This window comes from Papio anubis, chromosome X (genome assembly GCF_008728515.1).
Source record: "Papio anubis isolate 15944 chromosome X, Panubis1.0, whole genome shotgun sequence".
NCBI classification, from domain to species: Eukaryota; Metazoa; Chordata; class Mammalia; order Primates; family Cercopithecidae; genus Papio; species Papio anubis.
Genome location: NC_044996.1, coordinates 41,399,208 through 41,425,773, shown reverse-complemented (window position 1 = coordinate 41,425,773; position 26,566 = coordinate 41,399,208). Strand labels below are relative to the sequence as shown.

General features: G+C 40.9%; 1 protein-coding gene across 1 annotated transcript in view; it reads left to right on the top strand.

The window, feature by feature from the left end:
- Positions 1–9,333: 9,333 nt before the first annotated feature.
- The window catches only part of LHFPL1 (LHFPL tetraspan subfamily member 1), a 140,146-nt gene continuing 122,913 nt past the window's right edge, over positions 9,334–26,566 (top strand). Inside the window, exon 1 of the mRNA XM_021932541.2 lies at positions 9,334–12,340. The gene's annotated coding sequence lies outside the window, so the exon portion shown is untranslated. The remainder of the gene's footprint in view (positions 12,341–26,566) is intronic.

Below are 26,566 nucleotides of genomic sequence, written 5' to 3'. Positions count from 1 at the left end.
ATTATTTCTGCACCTTCCTCTGGTATGTTTCTTCCCCTGCTTCTCCAGAACTGGAAGTATAAATAGAAATTGAAGTCAATTTAAAAATTAAAAGATATTTTTCTTTATTTGTAAATTATTGATATTGCTGTTTTTGATTCTGTGTTCCATTGAGCAGACTTATTTCCAGGGATGCAGAGGAACGGGGGCTTCTTCAGACTACATCACCTTACAAGTCAATGCATGGAGACAGAACGAAAGACCACAGGCTTGGGGGCTGCTTCCTGCACAGGCAAAACTGGCTGCTGTCCTTGCTTCACCAACCTGCCTAGGAAAACATTTAGTTTCCAGATGCTATGTATGACAGAGCACTTGTTCTTTCTTATGGTCCATGTGACCTGAGCTATGGATGCCTCTAGAATACAGTCAGAACTACTTTCTATAGTCATCGTTTTCAAGTAAATGTGTAAAGTTTAGGACAGCAGGACAGGTAGGTGGTATAGGCTAGGAAAGATTCAGTGACATCTACTGGCCAACCTTGACTTTCTTTAAAGCACTGCCTAAAATTCATTTGGGTAGTATCTAAAAATACAAATTCCTGGGCCTCCATTCCCAGAGGATATGATTAAGTTGGTCTGGCATGGGATCTGAGTATCTGCATATTTAATAAACTCCCCACATTATTCTGATACACAGTCAGGATTGAAAAGCCCTGTCTGTTTTCAAGAGTCTCCATAAAGAAGAGGTGGACAGAGTGGCGCAAAAGTCCACATCACCTTTCTTTAGTTACATCAGTTTCAGACCCTCAGGCTGCCAGGTTTTGAAGAAAAGCAGCTGTTTCAGGGAGATGCTTGATATGTAAGGCAAAATAAATGATCTGTCATGTTTGCTTTCAGATGAAGAAATATGAAGTAGCATTTTGAGCTAAATGAAATGGAATATGCCATTTGAATGTTGCCATTTAAGGGACATTTATTAAATATTTAATAAGTCCCCACAGTGGGCAGAAGGGAGATTTCCATTCTACTATTTGGTAAAAAAAAATTGGTCCCATCTGTAGATGTTATACCAGCCACAGAACTTCAGCCCAATTTTTCATTCTTTTGTTTATGTATTCATATTTCCATACAGACCCATTCATTCATTCATCAAATTATGTACCACAGACTGTGCTGGCTATGGGATTATAATGAGAAAGTCAAGTCTCTGCCTTTAAGGGTGCTAATGATTAAAAAAAATAAAGCAGCAGCAGCAGTCTGGCACAGATGTTACCAAAACAAAGTTGCATTTAGGGTGAACCATATATATGGGCAAAAGAGGCAAAGCCTTCAAAGAAATCTATTTGTTATTATACACCAACAGTTATGTAGTACAGTAGTCCCTCCTTATATGAGGGGGACACATTCCAAGGCCCCCAGTGAATGCCCCCAGTGAAACCACAGATAGTACTGATATACTATGTTTTCTTCCGACACATACATCCCTATGGTAAAGTTATAAATTAGGCAAAGTAAGAGATTAACAACAATGACTAATAATAACATAGAACAATTATAATGATATGCCAGCATCATCACTCTTGCATTTTGGGATTATTATAAAGAAAAACAAGGGTGACTTAAACACTGCAATACCACGGCAGTTGATCTGATCACCTAGACAGCCACTAAATGATTAACAGGTGGCTGACATCTACATGGACAAAGGGATGATTCATGTCCCGGGCAGGATAAAGCAGGGTGGTGAGGTATTTAATCGTGCTACTCAGAATGGCAGGCAATTTAAAACTTGTGAATTGTTTATTTCTGGAATTTTCCATTCAATATTTTTGGGCAGCAAGTGACCATGGATAACTGAAATCACGGAAAACAAAACTGCTTGATAAGGGGAGATTACTGTATTTACTAAATACCTGGTTTGTTCTATGTGTCTTACATCTATTAACTCATTTCATCCTCAAAATAATGCTAAGAAAGAAATACTGCTATCCTCATTTTACAGATGAAGAAATTTTGACGCAGAGAGATTAACTCATTTATTAAGAGACAGAGCTAAGATTCAAAATCCTATTCTTAATCGCTTTGCTACAGTCTCTTCTCCTTGATGTCTGAAATCCCCACCATTAGAGAATCATTGCTCTTAATCGCTGTAACAACCAACAATGGTAGCATTTGTGAAATACTTAGTATGTGCCGGGGACTGTTTTAAGCACTTAAATATATTGCTTATCTCATTTAATTTTTACAACAAATATCCCCATTTTAGAAGGAGGAAGCTGAGAATCAGAGAGGTTAATTCAGTTGCTCAAGGTCACATAGCTGGTAAGTGGTAAAGCTTTGATTTGAAACAAGTTCTGTCTGAAGAGCCCACACTCAACTGCTATATCATATTGCCTTCCAGAAACTAGTGACACAATTAAGGCAAGGCGATGGCAAGAGAGCAGTGATTAAAAGCACACACACTCCAGAGCCAGAATGCCTGGAATTCTACCTGCTCTATCACTTACAAGCTGTGTGACCATGATACAGTGTCCTCATTGATAAAATGAGGATGATAACAGTATCTATCTCACAGAGCTGTCATGAGGATTAAATGGATTAATATAAGAAAGTAAATAAAGAATGCCTGCCACATGGTATTCGCTATATAAATATTGGCTATTACTATTATTATTCCTTCATATGTCCAAAAGAAGCCATCACCACACATCTCAGTATGAATGTCTATCAGGTATTAGCTAGCTTGTCACCTAGCAAAGCTCTGACAAGACGTGCTAGAGGATTTGTGTGGGAGGGGGTTATGAAAAACGGCATTCCAGGCAAAGGCATGAAATTCAGAAGTAGCATGGTGTGTTTGGAGTTGGGGACTGCAAGATTCTCAGGATGACTGGGATAGAATGTATTTGAAAAAGTGTTTAAAGCTGAAGGAAGCAGGGCAGGTAGGCAGAAACCGCATCATAAGGAGTCTCACCTGCACATACAGGGATTTGGACTTGACCCTCTGGAGAGTTATAGAAGATTTTAAGCAGGAGAGGGACATGGCCAGCTTTGCATTTTAGAAAATAATTCTCTCAGTATCCTGGAGAATTGATTGAAAAGGGTCAGACTTAAAGCAAGTTGTGACAATAGTTTTCTCTCTCTCTGTCTCTCTCTCTTTCAAAGAGTAGTAATGAGTACCTGAACTAGGGCAAGTATTAGCAATGGGAATGAATTTCAGAAACAATTAGGAGGTGGCATTCACAGGACATGGTGAATGATTGACTGTAGTGGGGGAAAGTGGAGACAGAAATGTAATATGAATCCCAGTGTTTCTGGCTTGAGTCACTTTGTAGGGGCAGTGGTACAATGGACTACAAGTACACAGGAGGAGAAGGCTGGTAGAGTCAGGAGTAGAGATAATCCGTGCGGGAAACATTACGTTCGATGCCCCTTTGGCACATTCAAGCTGAGATGCCAAGTAGGTAGATGGATATATGGGTCTGTAGCTCAGGAGGGAGCTCTAGACTAGAGATAAAGATTTTTGATTCATCCATCTGTATGTTGTATTTAAAGCCACAGGCCCAGTTGAAATTGCATCAAGTGTATACAGAGTGCAAAGAGAAAAAGGACAAGGAAAGAACAGCAGCACTTAAGAAGTGAGCAAAAGAAAAAGAGGTTAGTAATGGGGCCTGGGATGGAACAGCCGAAGATAAAAAAGAGAAACAGGAGAGAAGCTTTCTGTTAGGAATTGGGGTAAAATTTTGCTAGTATTTAGATGGCATTAGTCTATAAAACCAGGGAATGCTAAAACCTTGCTTTGCCAACCAGCCTTTCCCCTTATAAGATCCTGTATGGAAAGATGTGCAAGGATCAGTAGCCAAAGGGTGAACAAAGTATCACTTTAATAGAAAAGCTGAAAACTCTGGGAGTGGTGGCTAATGCCTGTAATCCCAGCACTTTGGGAAGCAGATCACTTGAGGCCAGGAGTTTAAGATCAGCCTGGTCAACATAGTGAAAGCCTATCTCTATTAAAAATACAAAAAAAAAAAAAAAAGTTGCGTGTGGGGGCACATGCCTGTAATCCCAGCTACTCGGGGGGCTGAGGCATGAGAATCACTTGAACCTGGGAGGCGGAGGTTGCAGTGAGCCACAGTCGTGCCACTGCACTCCAGCCTGGATGAGAGAATGAGACTTTGCCCCCACCCCCAAAAAATAAATAAAAAAGAAAAAGAAAAAGAAAAAAAAGGAAAATAAAAAGAAAAAATAAATGAAAACTCAATGCATGGCTCTCTAGGAAACCTGGAGTACATTGTTAAGGTTAGAGGCGTTAAGTAGTGCTTCTACTTCTTGCTAAAACCTATCACTCTCTAGGTAGAATTCGGAGGAAGCTGCAAGAGCAACCAAGCCAAGAGCAAATTTTGTGACTCTTTTATCTACCAGTACCTGAAAAAGTGGCAACAGGATAAAAAGAAACCCCAGTTTAATGGAAGAGAGAAAACACAAGAGAACAGAAGGTGAACCAAAGAAATAAATAGTAAGACAGGCTAATAGGACAACCCAGAGAGTGTTCAAGAAGAGATTAGTCATCAGTGTTGAAAGCCACAAGAGAAGTCACATAAGATAAGGCAACAGAGGCAAGTGCTGGAGTTTTCTCCTTATTTTCATTTCTGATCTTCACCCCCAAGCACTGTGACATCTGCAGTGGAACAAGTTATTTTAATGAGCTCAAATTGTTCTCTGCTTGCACCCTTGGTTTACAAGGATGGTAGAATTCGTGGCCCTGACTTAAAATCTGAACTGGCTCCATGTGTGTTCAGAGCCCTAGAACAGTAGTAAACTGGTAGCTGGCAGATGTGATTTATTTAACCTTAGCAGTGTGTGCCAACATATAAAAATCAGGAGAATTCACATAACAATCTGGATTTCCGTATTCTTTAAAAAATTTAGATTTGGCAAAGCTGGGCATGCACTGTGAATGATTATAAATCCTGGTTGCCACCTTTAGATAGACATGTGTTCTTTAATTTTCTGCACCCTCCCGTATTGCTTTATTTCCAGGCTGTGTCAATCACTGATGTCAATAGCCTCGCATTTGCCAAGTACAGAACTTCAGAGCATATTAGCAATGAATAGATGAGCATGCACTAGAGTAGAGGTTGGCAAACTTATTCTGTAAAGGGACAGATTGTAACTATTTTAGGCTTTGCAGACCATACAGTTTGGTCACAACTTCTCAACTCTACCGTTGTAGTGTGAAAACATTCATAGACAAATTTGTATTCCAATAGGTGTGGCTTGTCCTAATACAACTTTATTTAAGGACTGTAAAATTTGAATTTTATATAATTTTCATGTCATCAAATATTTTTCTTCTTATGATTTTTTTAAACATTAAAAATGTAAAAAGCATTCTTAGCTCATAGGTCACACAAAAACAGGCTGCCGAGCAGATTTGGCCCATGGGTTGTAGTTTGCTGACCCTAGCCTAGGTAACCAAAAGCCTCATTTCCCCAGTTAGGACATGTGATCATGCAAAAGAACTGAGGAGATATAGTTATTACTATGAGGAAGGCAAGACTGGCTTGAGTATATCATTTTGAATGGCCAGGTGTGGGACCTGGCTTTATAAAGAGTTGTGTTCACTATGGAAGTGCCAAAGGCAATGCAAGAGTAAAGAACCCAGAAAAAGACAGCCATCTGAAACCAATCAGGCAAAGGGAGGCTGGTGTCAAACAGCAATCCAAATCAGGCAACCCCTCTAGTTAACCGCTTCAGATTTCCTCATTTTGATAAATAGCATGACTATTCCCCAAGTCTTAGGGGACTTTGGGTGGGCAAGCACCTGAGAGAGAGACTAGCCAATCCTTGTGGGGACATTATGTTACTACATAATGAAATTTGTTACATAATGAAATTTCATTATGTTACTACATAATGAAAAAGCTGTTAAAATGATCAACGTCAACCTGACTGATATGAATTAGAATGAGTCTGGAGAGTGGATGCATGTGGCAGGGGAGGGGGAGAAAGAGGCTTTCTGAGGAAGGTGGAAAGTTATTATTTGACTTGGGCTAGAGTTTGTAAAATGGGTAGACGACAGAACTCACCTTATGGCTAACAACACATCCTGGGACCTTGTCAGAGAATCCATAAGGGTACCAGTTTGGGTAAGATATGAGCAGGTACCAAAAGATGTCTCGATGTCTCTTCATCTCTATGTGAGATGGAAATGGGGGTCTTTTCTTTTCTTTTTTCTTTTTCTTTTCTTTCTTTTTTTTTCTTTTCTTTTCTTTTCTTTTTTTTTTTTTTTTTTTTTTGAGACAGAGTCTTGCTCTGTCTCCCAGGCTGGAGTGCAGTGGCGTGATCTCGGCTCACTGCAAGCTCCTCCTCCCGAGTTCACGCCATTCTCCTAACTCAGCCTCCTGAGTAACTGGGACTACAGGCGCCCGCCACCATGCCCAGCTAATTTTTTGTATTTTTAGTAAAGACAGGGTTTCACCGTGTTAGCCACGATGGTCTTAATCTCCTGACCTTGTGATCTGCCTGCCTCAGCCTCCCAAACTGCTGGGATTACAGGCGTGAGCCACTGCACCCAGCCAGGTTTCTTTTTTGTAACTAACTTAAAAAAAAAAAATTTGGTCCCAATGATCAAAACAACACACATTGACTGTAGAAGTGTAATATGGGTAGTATAGAAAAGTGTTAAAAAAACAAGTTAAAAACATTACTAATTATTTCTTCACCTAGATGAAGCTCCTGTTCATGTTCTGGTCCAGTTTTATTCCAGTGCCTTTAAAATACCTCTACATGGTTGATAATTATGTATTTGATTTTTAGCTTGCTTTTTTCACTTGATTTAAAAATTTTTCCATATCATTCAAATTGTTTTGCAAACGTGGTTTTTGAAAATTATATGTGTGTGTATACATATATATTCCCCATTCTCCCACTCTGCACTTCAGCAACAGCAGTGTTAAACATTTAAGCATGCTTGAAAGATTTGCTATTAGAAATAATGTTCCAAGTGGTGCTTTTATTTTAAATGATTTCATTAGGAAAAATATAGTTAGAAGTAGAACTACAGGGTTAAATGGTACAATATTTTTTAACTATTGCTAAATATTTTTGTCTGATTTTAAAGATCTGTATGGGAGTTTTCATGAAGGTTTTAATGATCTTCTTTTTTTGTCTTCATTATTTTATTTCAGCGTCTTCATTATTTTTACTCATTTAGTAAACATTTACCATCACCTCCTATATGTCAAAGTTCAGAGGTGGTTACAAAAAATTCAAAGGTATAAACTGAGTTCTTTGGAGCATGCAGGCTATCCAAAAAGATAAGACCCAAACACCAAATTCTACTGGAATTTCACTTGTAGATATACTTGCACAATTTCACCAAGACATATGAAGAAGGATATTCACTGCAACAACAATAACAACAACAACAACAAAAACTAAGAAACAAAGATAGCAAAAAATAAAAACAAAAGCCTGGCACTTTGGGAGGCTGAGGCGGGCAGATCACGAGGTCAGGAGATCAAGACCATCCTGGTTAACATGGTGAAACCCCGTCTCTCCTAAAAATACAAAAAATTAGCCGCGCATGGTGGTGGGCGCCTGTAGTCCCAGCTACTCGGGAGGCTGAGGCAGGAGAATGGCGTGAACCTGGGAGGCGGAGCTTGCAGTGAGCGGAGATTGCCCCACTGCACTCCAGCCTGGGTGACAGAGTGAGACTCTGTCTCAGAGAAAAAAAAAAAAGCCTGGTAATTACCAAAATGTCCACCACAAGGGCAGAACAGTGTGTATAGTGCTCTCTTTGTGTCTGTGCGTCTGTGTGCATGTGTATATTTGAGAAAGCAATAAAGAGAGACAAAGAGAAGATGAACAGGAAGACACTCCATTATCTGCTGTTCCTTAATTCTACAAAATCTGAACATTGAATATTTTCTTCAAAATCTGGCACAAACTCATGTGGGGGAACCTCGTATGAACTGACATGTAGGTATTTGTATTCTTCATTTATCACACCTAATGTGATTATTCAAACACCTTGTCCCATAAATTTTAATGTTCAATTAATATTAAACATGTCTAATTTACGTCTTTGCTGTCCCAAACCCTGCTGAGGGGGTGACATACTAAATGTCACAGGCACTATATCATCATGTTAAAATCCTAAAAATGTTGCATTCCAACATTTTTCTGACCTCAAGAGTTTGGAATAAGGAATTATGTCTAGTACAGATACATTTGTGTGTGTGTGTGTGTGTGTGTGAGTGTGTGTGTGTGTATGTGAGTTTATGTTCTTTTCATTTTTTCTGGATGATACTGCATGAAATATTTTATAGCAATCTCTGGGAAAGGGACTAGGAATTTTGGGGAGTGGATTTTACTTTTCATTTTGTACCTTTCTGTAGTTTGAATTTTCTGACCTTACATGCACATTATTTACTTATTTATTCCTTTAAAAATTTTAAATTGCAAAAAAGTGTGTATATGTACGGTGTAGAACATGATGTTACAAAATATACGTATATTGTGGAATGGTTACATCAAGCTAATTAACGTGTTACCTCACATAATTATTTTTTTCATGGTGAGAACACTTACATCTATTCTCCTAAAAATGTTCAAGTATAAAATACACTGTGATAACTATAGTCATAATTTTACACAACAGATATCTTGAACTAATTCCTTCTGTCTAACTGAAGTTTGTATCCATTTATCAACATCTCCCCAGTCCCTAGGCCCTGCCATGTGTTACCTTGATATATATTTTTAAAACTCAGCAGGGTCATAAGGATGAAGATTATGGTCCACTTTGTTTTCTTCTTTGTATCTCTTATTAAAGCAAACTATGGCCTGAAAAGGACTCCGTACTTTTATATTTGAGTGCTTGTGGATGTACTGTAACCTAGCTTAATAGTCAGACAAAAATTGAAAAACTAAATTAATATTATACACCTGTAACAATAGCTGAGTGTTGGCCAATCCCAGGGGCCATACTTCAACCTCTCAAAGACTGCTGAATGTTCAAACTGTATTCAAATAAGGCCTCACTATACCTCACTTCCGATTCCTGTACATCACTTTACCTTTTTTTGTCTATAAATGTGTTCTGACCACGAGGCAGGGAGTCTCTGTGAATCTGCTCTGATTCTCGGGGCTGTCCCACTCGCAAATCGTTCATTGCTCAATTCAACTCCTTCAAATTTCATTTGGCTGAAGTTTCTCCTTTATCGCTCTCCATATTTAATATCAATATGAAAGTAATTAAAATTTTTAAAAAGTGCATTTAAAACAATAAAAACAAAAGTACCTATGATGGGAGAGCAGTCTATGGTAAGAATTAGGAGGTGCATATCCCAAGAGCCACAGAAGTCTGAGGGGTCCCTGTAACCTGAGAGAGATCCAGACAGCCTTCATGGGGCTGATGGGACTTGAGCTAGACTTAACACATATTTAGGATGCAATTGGTAGACATGATAGGGAGTTCAAATGGGGAAGGCCGTCCATAAGAAGACAATAAAGGAAGAATGAACTACTGTCACCTGAAAATGTGGGAGACTAAGTAGGCAGAAGGATACCAGCTGTCTTGAAGGTAAAAGGGAGCTTTTACCTTCAAGTAACAGTGAAGGTGGCTCCATTTCCACCTTACATTTGACCCTGAATGTGCTCTCGTGGAATACAGGTACCACCAAACTGGAATGTATGAAGTTACTATTTGTCTTCCACTCATTCCCAACCCATTTATTTTCTCTCTTCTATTCCCTTCATAGGCCTATCATTAAACAGCCACTTTAAAAAATGCTCAGGACTCTATCTCTAGAAATAGTTACCACTGACATTTCTGTGCATGTTAAAGACATGCACAGAATCATTTTGGGGAGAGAGAAGCTTGAGGAAATCAACCAGCCCACCCTACTCATACACTAGAAAAGGAATACAAGGTCTTGAGAGGTGAAACACCTTGCCATGTCACATAGTCCACTGGTGCAGAGGTCCAAATAAAACCCAGTCTTCCACCTTACAGACCAGTTTTAGACTACTCTTCTTTCTGTGTTTACTGATGATATATTCATTTTCCAGACTAGCCTGTGATCTGATAAGACTCCAGCATGTTATTGATGTCTGGGAAAGGTGAAACAAAACATAAAAGCATGTGGAACCAGGTGGTCGCTAGAAAAGCTGTGCTAGCTTGTGTAGATTGGAGCTGTGTTCTAATGAGTTACCATGGCAACATCTGGGCATGCATTTCAGGCTCGAGGGAGAAGATATAATACTAATATCCTGCCTGGCCACTCATTCCTGTCAAGGTATGATTCATCACTCCAAGAGAATGGGTCTCCAGCTGTCAAGTTGTGGGGAGGACAGGGGTGATGGTGAAGTAGACACTCCCTTCTCGTTTGCAGTATCATCATTTTTGAAGTGGAGGGAAGGAAGGAAGGAAAGAAGGAAGGAGGGAGGGAGGGAGGCAGAGATGCTTTTCTTTTCATTGATATTTTACTTGCAATATAAGACACTATGCTGCCATTAACCTTTCCCAGCCTGGAAAAATTTATTCTAGCTATATCTCCTTCCTTTGAAACCTAACTTGCCTTACTTCTCTCTTCTGATTCTATATAACCCCACAGAATTTCACTAACAGTCTGACATGGCTGAGCAATTCACAAGCTTTTATAGCAAAATTAAATGTTATTATTCTTAAAGGACTCTTTTTTATCTGGGACAAAACCCAAGAGTCAGTAGTGAAGCAAGTGATCTAGATCAGGACAAGTATGGAGCTATGGTAAGATTCTGGAGTAGATCGAATTTGCTTTGAAGTCCTAAGGCAGGAAAGGGACCAAGTTTAGCTTAGACCTCACAATGCCCACTCCACTGACCCAACCTATACATCTTACTGCATCTCAGTGGGGTGCACAAAGGGAGACACAAAGGGATAGCCAAGTTGGGAAGGGGAGATCACGACCTTGGAAACTGATGGTATACCATGAAGTTATCTTGTGGGGAGCCCTGAAGTATGATTTAAAAACATAATCATCTAAAGTGGACAGAGTAGGCCGGGATGGCAAAAGATTGCTGTTTCTGGGTCTGAGTCTCTGAATGGGGCTGTTCCAGTACCAAGGCTCAATTGTTCAGCCCAACTTCCTACCTTTCTCCATTCTGTAGCCTCTGGAGCATTCGAGTCAGTCTATTCTCTTTATTCCACACACACCAGGCTAATTTCCACCTTCTGTTTCTGTGGTTTCTTCTACTCGGACTCCCCTCCTCATCCTCTCTGTTTACCCTACTTCTAATCTACGTTTCAAAATCAAATTAGAGTTCTATATCCTCCATGGACCATTCCATTGTTGCCCCCAACTCATAATTATCCCTTGCACAAAGCTTATTTAAGTTTTATATTACATAGTTATTTAATCTCTCTGTGCTTTGATGAGGAAAATAACAGCACCTACCTCCTAGGTTTTTAGTGAGGATTAAATAAAATAATTCATGTAAAGCATTTAGGGGAGTGCCTGAAGCACAGTCAGTGTTCAATAAGTCGTATCAGTTTTTATTTTCACGGCAAGGCATTATATAGCCCCAAGTTAGGGCCATCACCCATTGCTGTGATGTAGTACATAGTAATAACATCAAAAGCAGCAGGCAAGGCCTTTTGTCCTTTTAATATACAAAAAGATACCCTGCCTTCCAGAATAGATAAAGAATAATAGGTAACATTCTGAGTCCTAACTATGAGTCAGGGTGATATTCTAAGTGCTTTCCTTTTATGAACATGTTGAATTCTTATACCACTAAGAGTGCAGGACTATCATCATTATCCCCATTCTACAGATGAGTAAAGAGATCCAGAGAGGTTGGATAACTGGCCACAGGTCACACACTTAGTTAGCAAGTAATGGTAGACCAGGATCCAAATCTAGACAGTGTGGCTCCAGAGCCTGCACTCTTAACCATTACACTAGCCCCCTTGCAAATTGGAAGATAAAAACCCAGGCAAGGCCTTGGGGAGCAAGGAGCCTATTTAGAAAAGGGAAGAAGATTTAGCTGGAAAGTGTCCAGATGCTTTAAAGCACATAAGCTTTGGGGTGGGTGGCCCGTATCTGTGGGGAACAAGCCAGTCTTGCATGTGAACTGGGTGTGCTCATGCTATCCTTGCTGTCTGTCCCAGGGTAGTTTCAGTTGCGCTCAGGGAGCCTGTCCTGAGAGTCTGTGGCTGTCATAATGACTCACTGCGAGGAGGGTGACTGGAGATAAGGGAAAGGAAGAGTAGCAATCTCAGGCTGTGGGCACTAGAAGAGTCCCCGCAATCCCTGGGGTGGTGGCAGGAAGTCTTGAAGAAAGAAGCCAGCCGACTGCTGCCCAGTCACTGAGGGGTATGAGCATTTTCAGATATTTGCCTTCATAAATCAAACCTTTAGGTCTTATCTCTAACTTCTTTATTGGCTCCTTCTTGGCCACAATCCTGTCGTTTATCTGGAAGGAATTCTAAGTGTTACATAAAGCTAAGACAGAACATCAATACTTGGTTTTGAAGACATAGTGCTCAGAGAGGGATTGGCAAGCTCCTCTGAGTGAGGGCTGGGTGGGGGCTTTTAGTCAAAGGGTATGAAGCATGCCCTACCTTAAAGTACACAGCTCTGTGGGGAGATTTTACTTTTGGTTTCATGCTATTGTCAACTCTCTGATGACTTCACAATTACTTGGGAGATTAGGTACCACCAGAAGAACTGCCGCAGCCAGGACTGGAGACTTACATGGTGTTTAGTCATCAGGAATATTAGACAGAGCCTCATCCCTGAAATGCTGGCCTAACCAACACCTGTCATCTTATTATTGGTATTGGATGCCCGAGTCTTGAAGATTTTATTTTTCCATCTTCAAGAATGCCCATTTAAGAGCTAGAAAAACACATGAAGTTCATCTGGTCCAATCCGGTTAATCTGTATTAAAGCATGAGCATTATTTGATGTGTTATTAGCATTCATTGAGTTAACTTGAGGTTTATAAGTAGCTTCTATGAGTTCCCTAACACTGTATGCTGAGCTTCATGTGAATGTCCACATGTGCATTTTTTACACATTGTAAAGCTCTTATCAAGCCAGAAGGTAGTGGGTTGTGTTAATACTCAGGAGGCAGCATGACACAGTGGAAAGCATAGGCTTGTAGAAAGGCCTGGCTTTGAATTCTGGCTCTTCTGCTTACTAGCTGTGTGGCCTTGAACAAAATGCATAACCATTCTGAGCGTAATTTATAAGATGGAGAAAGTAACAGTGCCCAACTTGAGTTGGTATTGTGAGGATCCAATTAAATAAGGTAGGTAAAGTGCAGAACATAGTTCCTGGCACAAAGTAGAGGCTCAATAAATATTAATTCATTCAACAAATACTTATTGACTGCCCACTTAATGCCTTTCATTCTTCTATGTTCCATAGATACAGCAGTGAACAAAAATTCCTGGTCTCGTGGAGTTTACATTCCAGTGGCTCATATTGTGAATATTACTCTGACAAGCACTATTCGTTCACTCACTTATTCCTTCAGCACATTTCTATTAATTTCCTATTATATGTGATCTACTGTGCTGACAATGAGGCTAAGATGGAAAACAAGACAAATGTGGCCCTTTGTCTCATAGCAATTTGGTGGGAGAGACATCCAAAAAATAGTTAGAAATTCTATAAATAAAATAGCAAAAATTATGGTAAAGACCATGAAGGAAGCAAAGAATGGACACAGAGAAGGAGAATAAGGGGAATGGGAGAGAGGAGAATCATTTTGAGCAGGATGGTCAAGGTATGACCCTGATATATGGTGACATTTAAGCTAAGATCCAAAAGATTGAAAGGAGATAATTATGAAAAGGGAAGGATTGTGTTTTAGTTTTCTATTGCTGCCATAACAAATCACCACAAGCTTAGTGAATTAAACCAATACTGATTTATTATCTCACAGTTTCCATGGGGCAGCTGTCCAGGTACTGCATGGCTGAGGTAGGTTCTCTGCTTAAGATCTCCAAGACCAAAATCAAGGTGTAAGCCAGCTGCATTTCTTGCTGGAGTCTCTGGGGAAGAATCCACTTCCAAGCTCATTTCCTTTTTGTGTTTTCCACATGGCTCTTTCCATCTTCAAGCCAGCAAGGGTGTCTGGAGACTTTCTCATGCTTCAAATATCTCTGACTTCCTTTTCTGCTGCATTTTTTTTCTGCTTTTTAAGGGCTCATGTGATTACACTGGACCTACCTGGCTAATTCAGGACAATCTTTCAATCTTGAAGTCAGTTTACTAGTAACCGTGATTATATCTGCACACGACAATAGGTTTGATATCAGGCAGTGAAGGTTATGGGAGTCGAAATTCTGCCTCCCACAGATAAAAAGGGTATTGCAGGCAGAGGGAACAGCATAATGACCAAGTGCACTGAGATGGACTCCAGCTTGTCATATTTGAGGAACCGAGAAGACAGTGTATCTGGAATGTTGTGAGCAAGCAGGACAGTGGGACAAAATGAGGTTGGAGAGGTGAGCAGGGGTCAGCTCATGCAAAGCTTATGGGCCATGCACAGGAGTCTGGGTTTCAGTCTAAAGGCAATGGGGAGCCATTAATGAGTCTAAATCTGGGAAATGACATGACTTGGTTGACATATTTGAAAGTTCATTCTTGCTACTGTGTGGACAATGAGTTGGAAGGGAGCAAAAATGAAAGTGAGAAAGTAATTATGAAGAATAAAGGTAATGATTCCAATCCTTAATTCTAGAGTTTCTCACTTTGTTCCAGTAACACAGCACAGGGAATCATAGAGTTCTCCGTGGAAAACTATAAAATAGTCATATTTAAATCATAAAATGTTTACAAATATAATTCTATGTTAAATCAGATGCTAACTTTTTCATTCTAGTATAGGCACACGGAAGCAGGGACCAAGGGTTTCAGGAAAATTTACGGGAGCACATTCTATCCATAAACTTACTGCTTTTCCTTGAAAAACTTGGTGGAAAGACCATCATTTCATTTCATTTCATTTTTAGTGGCAGAATACTCTTATTTAGTTCACAAAACACAAAAGTTTCTGAGGGGATAGTTTAAAAAACATTGTGAAGAGGAGAGCAATGTCTTAAGGTATAGGCACTAATGTAGGTTAGACACAAGCCCAAGGTCCTTCCCATATACTTTCAGTCTCTTTTGGACCTCCCTGTCAGGATTTTTAACTAGCTGTTTGAAATGTGTTATTACAGTGGGAAAAAATTCAAGGTCCAACGGCTATGCAGATGGAAGAAGGCCAAGTTCACAGAGTAGCCTAATTCGTCAACGGGAGGTGAGATCTTTTCAGCTTCATTGCTAGGTAGGCCCTTTGGTCTCAGATTGAAAGTGCTCTGATTCTACCTGGTAGCTCAACCAAACAAGGCCCCCATAGTCTCCTCTTCTAAAGCTCTTTGAGCACAAAGCCCCCAGTCACTGGCAGTTTCCCACCCAGCCTCCTCCTCTTCTACCCTCTGGCTTTGAAGAACTCTGTGATCTATGCTCCTAGCAGGCACTTAGATTTCTTTCTCCTACTTTCTCATGCTGTCTGTTCATTTACACACCTCTCACCAAGTCCTTCAAACGTCCCATTTTTCTAAATAACCCTTGTGTTCCTGTCGTCATTTCTAGGTCCCCTCTTCCCAGTGTCACACATCTGGGGCTTTGATGGCACTTGTCCATTTCTGTTCCTCACATCGACTTTGTTCAGCTCATCCATGCTCAGGACACACATTTGCATGTCTAAAGTCTGATTAACATTATGATTATGCCTTCCCTATTCATCCTCCAGTTTTCTCAACATCACATACATTGAGAAGAGGGAAAGGGTTTCTATAGGAGCCAGGATGCAGGTGTCAGAATTGTGAGAGAGGCCTTAAAGGTGGCACTGTTGGATTCCTGAGAGCCTAGGCGGAAGTAGCTAAGAGTGGGCTGAAGAGGCGCTGGAATGTCCACTTAAGGATTTGTGGGAGATTCTAGTATCTGAGAAACAAAAGCAATATTGTCATCCCCTTCGGACAAGTCTACCCAGATTCAAATGGAGTGGGGCCTGTGTCCCGCCACATCTTTTTATCTATTTGGAACATTGGGGACTTCTTTCGTGATGGTGGGGGAGGAGAGATGTTAGACGAGAAACAGAGAGCATGAGAGAGCGTGAGAGAGCTGGAGAGGGCACTAAGGCGGGAGAGAGATTGATAAAAGGGAAGTCTTTTCGGCGTTTGGATAATGCATTTGAAAAAGTATAGAAGGTACAGGCTAGTCTGGTTCCAGCAATTACTCTGAATGAAATGGAGAATTTCTGCAAAATATGGCTCGGGGGCAGCTCTTTCTTGTACCAAATTATTATAGCAATGTTGAGCATTTTTTTTTTGAGTGCCCACTACTATGTGTTGAGCCCTGTGCCAGGCTTTTTCTTTGCCCTAACTCATTTAATCCTCACAATGACATTAATAAATTGAAGTTATTATTATATTTCCATTATGGGTGAGAAAAATGAGGCATGGAGAGAGGAAGCAACTAGTTCAAGGTCACATATCTGGTAAGTGACAGAATCAGGATGCAAGGCCAGGTCTGGCCAAGTTCAGTGCCCATGCTCTTAACTACTATGTTCTGCGGGCCAGTCAGTGAACCATTGTAGAGACCAGAAGTCCCTTCTCATCCAACTCACATCTGGTTTTTGTTGTTGCTGTTGTTGCTGTTGTTTTGGTTGTTTGTTTTTGAGAGTCTCAAAGATTAGGGAATGGGAAAGACTCGGAGTAGGAGTACAGCCAGTTCACAGCAGAAAAAACACCCTTTGGTGTCCATACCAAGGCAAGCATTGATGACTAAAGAATCACAAGCTGTCTTCATGTGAGCCAAATGCTTATTTTCTCCTTTTAACAAACAGAATTAAAAATCTATACACCACTTCCATGTCTGCTACAGGATCAAGCACCTGCTGGATATGTTAAAGCCCAAGACTCCAAGCTGGATTTCTTCAACTCTGTCCTTCACCCTGCATTCCTCCCCGTTGCCTCAGCTCTGTCTCTTGTCTTCTGTTCCTTCATCTGTTTTTGTCTCCCACTTCTCTCACTCCCTCTTCATATTTACCTGCTAAGCCATCGCCAGAAAAGAGAGTTGTATTTTTACTTTTCAGGGTAATTTCCTGGCTGGTCACATTCTCCTTTAGTGACTGCCTCTGATTATTACATTCTCTCAGCAGCCACTCACATATATATTTAAGATTTAGGAAGAGGCCAGGTGCAGTGGCTCATGCCTATAATCTCAGCACTTAGGGAGGTCGAGGCAGGAAGATCACTTGAGCCCAGGAGTTCAAGACTAGCCTGGGCAACATAGTGAGACCCTGTCTGTATTTTATTTAAAAACAATTTAGGAAGAGAAAGGGGCCCACTTGTATTCTGTATGGACAAAGTTGGAATCTAGTTCCTCCATTGAGAAACAAAGTGAAATGCCAATTAAAAATAATAATGTCATTTTGTTAAAATGTTACTTTCAATTTTGCAGGATTTTTTTTTCTTTTCCATTCTTCGATATTACAAGGCACAGTCAAAGTGTGGCCTGTGTAAGTGACTATAGAACTTTACATTCATAACTCTCTCTTTTTCTATTTCTCTCTCTCTCTCCTCTCTCTCTCTCTCTCTCTCTGTGTGTGTGTGTGTGTGTGTGTGTGTGTGTGTGTGTGTGTGTGTGTTTCAGGCTACAGCTGTGAGATAGACTATGCAGGTAAATTAACCCCATTTGCTCACAAGCAAGTGACTTGATCATGGTCATACTGCTAGAGAGAGGCAAAACTAGAAGTACAACCTAGGCATTCCATCCTTTGCTCTAGAGATCTTTCCACTGAACCATACCTAGTGGATATGCTTCTTCCTCCATGTGTTCTGGATTTTAGGAGGCTGCATTTGGAAGCAGCTGGTAGATGGCCCTCTTGAGTGACAAAAGATATGACTCAGGGGCATAAAGAAAGATTATGGCACTAAAGAGAATATCAAACTCACGTTTCTTTACTTTTAAGAGAACACATTTGGGCTAGATGAATTCACAAGTTCCTTTTAGGGCTACCAGTCTAGGAAATCTAAGCCTGTGAGGCCTCTCTTCTGAGCCAGCTTTATCTGAGTAAATGCGCTAGAAGGAAATTTATAAGGAAAGCTTGTCCATTCCTTGGCCTCTTAGCAGAATGACCCCTTGACCAGCTCAAGCTTCTCAGATCCTTCTGCTCCTTAAGTCCTTCAGATTCAACTCTCCTTTTCAGTTGCACATTCCAATATTTCAACATGTTTTACAGCCAAATGATCACTGTGCACATTTAAGTTTTCTTTCTTTGGGGGATTCTTCTAAATGCAGTATTGGAACCTAGTTAGTAGGTATCCATGAAAGGGAGACTTGGTGATGGCAGAGCTGGGTTAGGGCACTAACTGAACCAGTCAGAATGAATGTGACTCTCAATTTGAAGCAAGTGATATATTGAAACATCAAGGCTCTTCAAGGGAATATGAGGAGGTTGACTTTCTTCACACCTGACATTACTGAGCCCAGAATGCCTGATGGGGATACTTGCTTCAGTTAAAAGTTTGGAATTTGGGTTGCAGCTTCAAATGTTCCCCTCTCTCAGCTCCCACTTAACAGAAAGAAGTACCTTAGTCCCCATCTCTCAAACTCTTTTCAAGCAAACATTTCCTCCAGATAAAATATGGAAACCATGAAGTGTACAATTTAATCAAAATGCCAATAATCTTACTTTATATGATCTAGAAGTTAAAAGCCCTGGAGTCAGACAGAGCTGGGTGCAATTACTAGATATTGATCATCGCAAGCCAGCCTCTCTTTAATCCACTTTCCTCATCTCTAAAATGGGGCAATAATAGCTTATCACATCAGGTTTTGTGGGAATTAAATGAGAACATGCAAGTAAAGCACAGGAAGCTTCCAGAAACTGTTTGTACTATTACTAGACTTTTCGGCACACTTTCTGCTGTTACTTCTTTTAAAAGTCTCACTACCCATTCTGTGAGGTAGAAGCTGGGGCAGAGTGGAATAACTTGGTCAGGACCACACAGAGTCCTGTATACCCTTCTGACAGAATGATGCTGTCTCCATCAGTGACAAGAGCTCCACCTCAGGGCTCGAGCTCCCAGCTGCCTGAGCATGTTTTAAAGGAATCCATTGAAAACGTATGTACTAAGTTCACCAACTCCCTTCCTTCCTTCCTTCCTTCCTTCCTTCCTTCCTTCCTTCCTTCCTTCCTTCCTTCCTTCCTTCCTTCCTTCCTTCCTTCCTTCCTTCTTTCCTTCCTTCCTTCCTTCCTTTTCTCTCTCTCTCTCTCTCTCTCTCTCCCCCCCCTTCCCTCTCTCTTATGTTCTTTCTTCTTTAAGGAAGAGAAATGAAACCAGATGTTATAAGACCAGGGCAAAATCTCAGGAAAGTCTTGTTTTCAGTTAGATTTTTATAGTAATATTTTATTGGCACAGTCTCTGTCTTTCCTTTCCTCTTCCTCCATCTGCTTTGCAATTCCATTGCCTTCATCTGCACTTAAAAAGGCCAAGGCAAGCAAGGCAGGCTAAAAGGCAGTGAGGGCAAGGAGGCCTCCTCGAGATTTCCAGGTCAGGACTGCCATAGATTTTGTGTCCTTGGAGAGATGTTTCCTTTTCTGCTGCTCTTGGAAATATCTCTGTCTCTCGGGTTGACACAGTCTCAGGTTCCCTCCTTCAGAATCCCAGGGCCTCTGATGGGGGCAAGAAACAGGCAAGCTCTCCTATCCTGGTCCTCCCCTCCCCCAAACACCCACTTCCTTTATAGCAGCTGCAGCTGTTGGGTCAGCCTGGGAGCCCAAGCCCCCCCCCACACCCCTTTTCCCCAGGTAAAAATAAATAAAGTGTCAGTGAGCTGATTGCTTTTTGGATTGCACCTCACCTCTTTCTTCCTGTTTTTAGCTTTTTGGTTTCTTAGTGGAAACTACAAACCTTGCCTTGACTCCAGAGTGGGTGTGATTTCCTTCTTCCTGGCTCCCATCCCACTCTTCCCCCAGTTCTTCCTTCTCTAGCATGACTCTTTTTATCATTCTAATTGGGATTTCTCACAAGCAAAGGGTTTTCATCTTCTCTGAAATTAGTAGGTGTCTGGAAAGGATGGTGGAACTAAGTTTTCTGTAACCCAGCAATTGGAGCCAAGAAATGAGAACTTCTAATCTATCTTTTATCTAAGACTCACTGTGTGACTGTAAGCCATACACAGTGGTAGTGCCATTTGACTTGGAGAAAGAGGTATTAGCCCAAATTAATCAAGTTATGCCAAAGAAGCTTACAAAAAGTGTGATTGCTCTACAAACATGTTTTCAAGACCAATCTTTTAATTTTTACCTGTCCCACCAAACCTCTTCACATAAAGAGAGAATGTAAATACCAACGGTAAAAGGGTAGGAGGTGAGTAGATGCAGCTTCTCTATATAGAAATTCTGGAGCTACTGTTGGTTCTTCACTTTCTGTGTTAATCTCTTTTTTAAGACTGTAAAACAATGTCAACATTTAATATCTTTGGGATAGACTGAGATGCTTGCAGAGTTTACCTGGTATCTGTAGGTCCCAGATGGTAGTTTGGACAGAACCAATCAGAACATTGGCCTGTGTGGTACATTTGTAGTTCTGCTTATAATCATTATAAAACTATACCCAAAACAATTAATGAACATTGATTGAAACTCTTATGCAGTGTACAACCGTATTCTGTTCACCTGAAGTGCTCTCAGGCCTCTTCATATGGATCTGGAAAGCATTAAAGTAACTGAGGCAATGGAAAGGAGCAAAGCGGTAGCTGGAGACAGGCTTAGAAATGTTAAGTACGTTGTTTTAGGGCAAGGTAGCTGAATAGCAGGGGGCAATTGAGGGAGGAGAGTAAAGTAAAGTGCTGATTATCTAAGCAGAGTGGAGGGCTGGAAATCTGCATCCCTATCTCCTGTAGGGAGCCGACTTGAGAGAGTTAGAGACTGTGAGTCTAACTTTTTTTTTTTTTTAAATTTATTTATTATTATTATACTTTAAGTTGTAGGGTACATGTGCATAACATGCAGGTTTGTTACATATGTATACTTGTGCCATGTTGGTCTGCTGCACCCATCAACTCGTCATTTACATCAGGTATAACTCCCAATGCAATCCCTCCCCCCTCCCCCCTCCCCATGATAGGCCCCGGTGTGTGATGTTCCCCTTCCTGAGTCCAAGTGATCTCATTGTTCAGTTCCCACCTATGAGTGAGAACATGCAGTGTTTGGTTTTCTGTTCTTGTGATAGTTTGCTAAGAATGATGGTTTCCAGCTGCATCCATGTCCCTACAAAGGACGCAAACTCATCCTTTTTTATGGCTGCATAGTATTCCATGGTGTATATGTGCTCAGTGAAATAAAAGAGGACACAAACAAATGGAAGAACATACCATGCTCATGGATAGGAAGAATCAATATCGTGAAAATGGCCATACTGCCCAAGGTAATTTATAGATTCAATGCCATCCCCATCAAGCTACCAATGAGTTTCTTCACAGAATTGGAAAAAACTGCTTTAAAGTTCATATGGAACCAAAAAAGAGCCCGCATCTCCAAGACAATCCTAAGTCAAAAGAACAAAGCTGGAGGCATCACGCTACCTGACTTCAAACTATACTACAAGGCTACAGTAACCAAAACAGCATGGTACTGGTACCAAAACAGAGATATAGACCAATGGAACAGAACAGAGTCCTCAGAAATAATACCACACATCTACAGCCATCTGATCTTTGACAAACCTGAGAAAAACAAGAAATGGGGAAAGGATTCCCTATTTAATAAATGGTGCTGGGAAAATTGGCTAGCCATCAGTAGAAAGCTGAAACTGGATCCGTTCCTTACTCCTTATATGAAAATTAATTCAAGATGGATTAGAGACTTAAATGTTAGACCTAATACCATAAAAATCCTAGAGGAAAACCTAGGTAGTACCATTCAGGACATAGGCATGGGCAAAGACTTCATGTCTAAAACACCAAAAGCAACGGCAGCAAAAGCTAAAATTGACAAATGGGATCTAATTAAACTAAAGAGCTTCTGCACAGCAAAAGAAACTACCATCAGAGTGAACAGGCAACCTACAGAATGGGAGAAAATTTTTGCAATCTACTCATCTGACAAAGGGCTAATATCCAGAACCTACAAAGAACTCAAACAAATTTACAAGAAAAAAACAAACAACCCCATCAAAAAGTGGGCAAAGGATATGAACAGACATTTCTCAAAAGTGAGTCTAACTTTTGGATGAAGAAAAGAGTAGCTCCTGTCCTAGAGGAGTTCACATTTAGTAGGGATGAGAAAGTGTACACAGATGAATAGTGGTTAAGAGCATGGTCTGGCACCAGGCCACATGGGTTCAACCAGATCTTCAACTAACCAATTGTGTGACCTTAGGCAAGTCATTTCAGCCCCTCAGTCATCATATCCTCACTTAAATATGGAGACAATAGTTGTACTTACCATATGAGGACAATGAAATGAATTCATACATGTAAAGTGCCTGGCACATATTGAGAGCTCAACTGATGTCAGCTCCTATTTATCCAGGGCTACCTGCTTTGCATGCATTGTCTTTTTTACTTCTCACCACTACCCTATAAAGGAGAAATTGTTATTATCCCCTATTTGCAGATGAGGAAACTGAGGCTAAGATAAGTTAAGTGGATGATTATAATTGAGTGTAGAAAGTGCTAGAATAGACAGGTGCAATAGGAATGCAAAGATAAACATGTCTAACTGCCTGGAGAAATTTGCAGAGGGCGTCACGGAGAAGGGCACATTTAAGGTGGACTCTGAAGGGTAAATAAGGGTTCATCAAGAGGGGCACAGAACATGCAAAGGCAAATGGATGGTAGTTAAGCATAGCTGGAGTATAGATGTTGGCAGGTTAGGTATTAGCAGGAAATGGGCCTGAAGGTTGGTTGTGACCAGTTTGTGTATGCTACCCTAAGGAGTTTGGACTCTACTCTTTAGAGAATCATCAAAGACTCTCTGTGTTCAAGTTATGTACAGGGAGGGAATTTAGATGAGTGATAACTAGGGTTTGTACTAGCATAGTAGCAATAGGAATAGAGAGATGAATCCAAATGGAGAGGTCAAAAGTAAAGCACTTCCGGGTGGGGCACAGTGGCTCATGCCTGAAATCCCAGCACTTTGGGAGGCAGAGGAAGGGAGATCACTTAAGGTCAGGAGTTCAAGGCCAGTCTGGCCAACATGGAGAAACCCCATCTCTACTAAAACTACAAAAATTACCCTAGTGTGGTGGCATTTGCACCCATAATCCCTGCTACTCGGGAGGCTGAGGCAGGAGAATTGCTTGAACCCAGGAAGCAAAAGTTGCAGTGAGCTGAGATCACGCCAGTGCACTCCAGCCTGGATGACAGAGCAAGTCTCTGTCTCAAAAAAGAAGAAAAAAAAAAAAGTAAAGCACATCTGTTTCTTCATTAGAAATCAACTGAACAGGCTGGAGGCCGTGGCTCACTCTTGAAGGTGGAGGCAGGTGGATCACTTGAGGCCAGGACTTCGAGACCAGCCTGGGCAACATGGTGAAACCCCATCTCTATTAAAAATTCAAAAAAATTAGCCAGGCGTGATGGCGCATGCCTGTAGTCCTAGCTACTCAGGAGGCTGAGGCAGAGAATTGCTTGAACCTGGGAGGCAGAGGTTGCAGTGAGCTGAGATAGTGCCACTGCACTCCAGCCCGGGCAACAGAGAGACTCTGTCTCAAAAAAAAAAAAAAAAAAAAAAAAAATCAACTGAATATAGTTCATGCTTGCTTGGGAGTTGCAATGTAGTCTCTACTCCCCCTCAAGGAGCTCACAATAAAGTACAGAAGACAGACCTCAAATCAAAGGCAAACCAACAGTTGCAATACAATATGGTATGCTCCGTGAGAAAGAGACACATACAGGGTGCTGGAGGAGCACAGAGGAAGAATATTGTTCTAGGGGTGGAGAGGTAAGTAAAGGCTACCCATAGGGGGGACCACTTCTGCTATGTTTTTTTGTTGTTGTTGTTTGTTTGTTTGTTTTTGAGACAGAGTCTCTCTCTGTCACCCAGGCTGGAGTGCAGTGGCACGATCCCAGCTCACTGCAACTTCCACTTCCTGGGTTCAAGTGATTCTCCTGCCTCAGCCTCCTGAGTAGTAGCCGGGATTACAGGCATGCACCACCACGCCCAGCCAATTTCTGTATTTTTAGTAGAGACGGGGTTTCTCCATGTTGGCTAGGCTGGTCTCAAACTCCCGACCTCAAGTGATCTGCCCACCTTGGCCTCCCAAAGTGCTGGGATTAAAGGCATGAGCCACTGCGCCCAGCTTGGAACTAAGTTTTGAGGGGTGAAGAATAGTTATCCAGGCAAAGAAAGGATAGGAATGGTTGTCATTCCAGTAGCAAGAATAACAGGAGCAAAGGTATAGAGTATGCAACAGCATGGAATGTGGGAAGTGCTACAAGTATTTCAGGATTGCTGGAGAAGGAAGTGCATCAAAGGTAAATAGCAGAAGAAACAGGGCTAGAAAGTAAGGCAGAGACCAAGTTTAGGGGACCTTTGTATGCTATGCCAAGGAGTTTGAACTTACTCTCGTAGGTGAAAGGGAGCCATTAAAATGATTTAATTAGGAGGCTACCAGATGCACAGATGTACGTATTAGACTGGTAGCAGAGTGGAGGATAGGATTGGAGGGGGTGAGATTAGAAAAAGCAAGGCCAGAAGCAGAGAAAGCTGGTAGGAAATTATCATAACAGATCATACTTGAGATTAGGAGTGCCTGGTTTAAGGCAAAGCAGGGGTGACAGAGAAGGGATAAGTGATTGGAGAATTAAAAGTGGCAGGACTTGGTAACTGATTCGATATGGTGGTTAAAGAAAAAGGAGTTGAGGAGGAATCTCAGGTTTTTGGCTTTAATGACAAGTGAACTTTGGTTCACCAACCAAGAAAAATAATGGAGAACTGATCCTGGGAGAACAGTGATTTCATTTTGAGCATCTTGAGTTTCAGATGGTTATGGGAAATCCAGATGGAAATGTCCACTGGATATTTTTTTTTGTTTTTGATATGTGAATCTTGAGGCCCGGGGAGATGTTGAATAGGAGATGTAGAGTTGAAAAGCATCAGCATACAGATGTCAGTAAAAGTCATCAGAAGGGTTGAGACCACCTAGAGAGAAAATGGGCCAAACATAGAAACTCAGAGGACTATCAGTATTTAAGGGGCAGACAAAGGAGAAGTTCCAGGAATTGTTGGCACTAGCCCTGGACTATATCTTTTAGGAACTGTGGGATTGAATGAGAAACCCCAACATAGTGGCCCCAATCTTTCCTCTTGGAACTTTCTAAAACTATTCTGTGGTGTACATGATTGAGAATATTAACACATTTTAGGACTGCGTATCTTCCAACTTCTAATATAGTACCTTTTTTTCTGAAGATTGTTGCAAATTGCTTTGCAATAATATTCATAATACAAATTTCTGAGTTCCATGATTGAATATTCTTTAAGCAGAAAATTGTATTTATTTTCTTCATCTCATTAACCTAAAATGCTTTTGTAGTATCACATCCCTTTTGACCTAGTATCTTAGTCAGCTTGGTCTGCAATAACAAATACTATAGACTGGGTGGTTTAAACAGCAAACATTTAGTTCTCATAGTTGTGGGGACTGGGAAGTTAAAGACCGAGGTGTTGACCAATTTCCCTCTTTCTGGTTGTAGACTGATATCTCACTATGTCTTTATACAGCAGAGAGAAGATTATCTCTCTCATGTCTCTTTTTGTAAGGGCACTAATCCTGTCATTAGGGATCCACCCTTATGACCTAATTACTCCCCAAAGGCCCCACTTCCAAATGCCATCACACTGAGGACTAGGGCTTCAACATATACATTTTGAGGGAATGCACACTCAGTTCATAACATTCAGGAAGAATATTTTTTCTTCTTGTTAGTTTTAACATATATAAAGCGCTAAGCCTTATGCATGTTAAGATATATATGTTTAAATAGTGCCTGGAACATAATAGGTGGCCCACACAATTCAAGTGGCATTACTCAAATTCATTGTCTTTACCTAAATATGCACACCCTATTCTGTAGTCACAGACACACACTCAAGTAAGCTAGGTCTTTCCAAACTAGCGATTGCTCAATGTAAGTCTTGCCTTTCAGGTTTTTGTTTCAATTTTTGGCATCGAAAGGCAAATTAGAAAAAGAAAAAGTACTGGTATGTAGATTTGGGGGTTATTTCCCTTTAGATTATGACAGGATGTTAAAAACTGATCACAGTTGATATACAGCAGCTTGCTGGAGTCTCTGCAACATGCCTCAAACACAAAAATCCCTGGTGATGGACGACTGTGGGTAAAAACACACATGCATCAGATTTCTTCTCTGATAGCTTCCAGACCCCATTTTAGTAGTTTTGGCTCTCAAGGCAAACTCCATTTGACAGCACAGGAGTAGCTACTCAGTCATTCTCCCAAACTAGTCAGTCATTCCCCCCACGCTTGGCCTCTTTTCAGCAGGCAGGCTTGACTAGCTGCTTACTTCCTC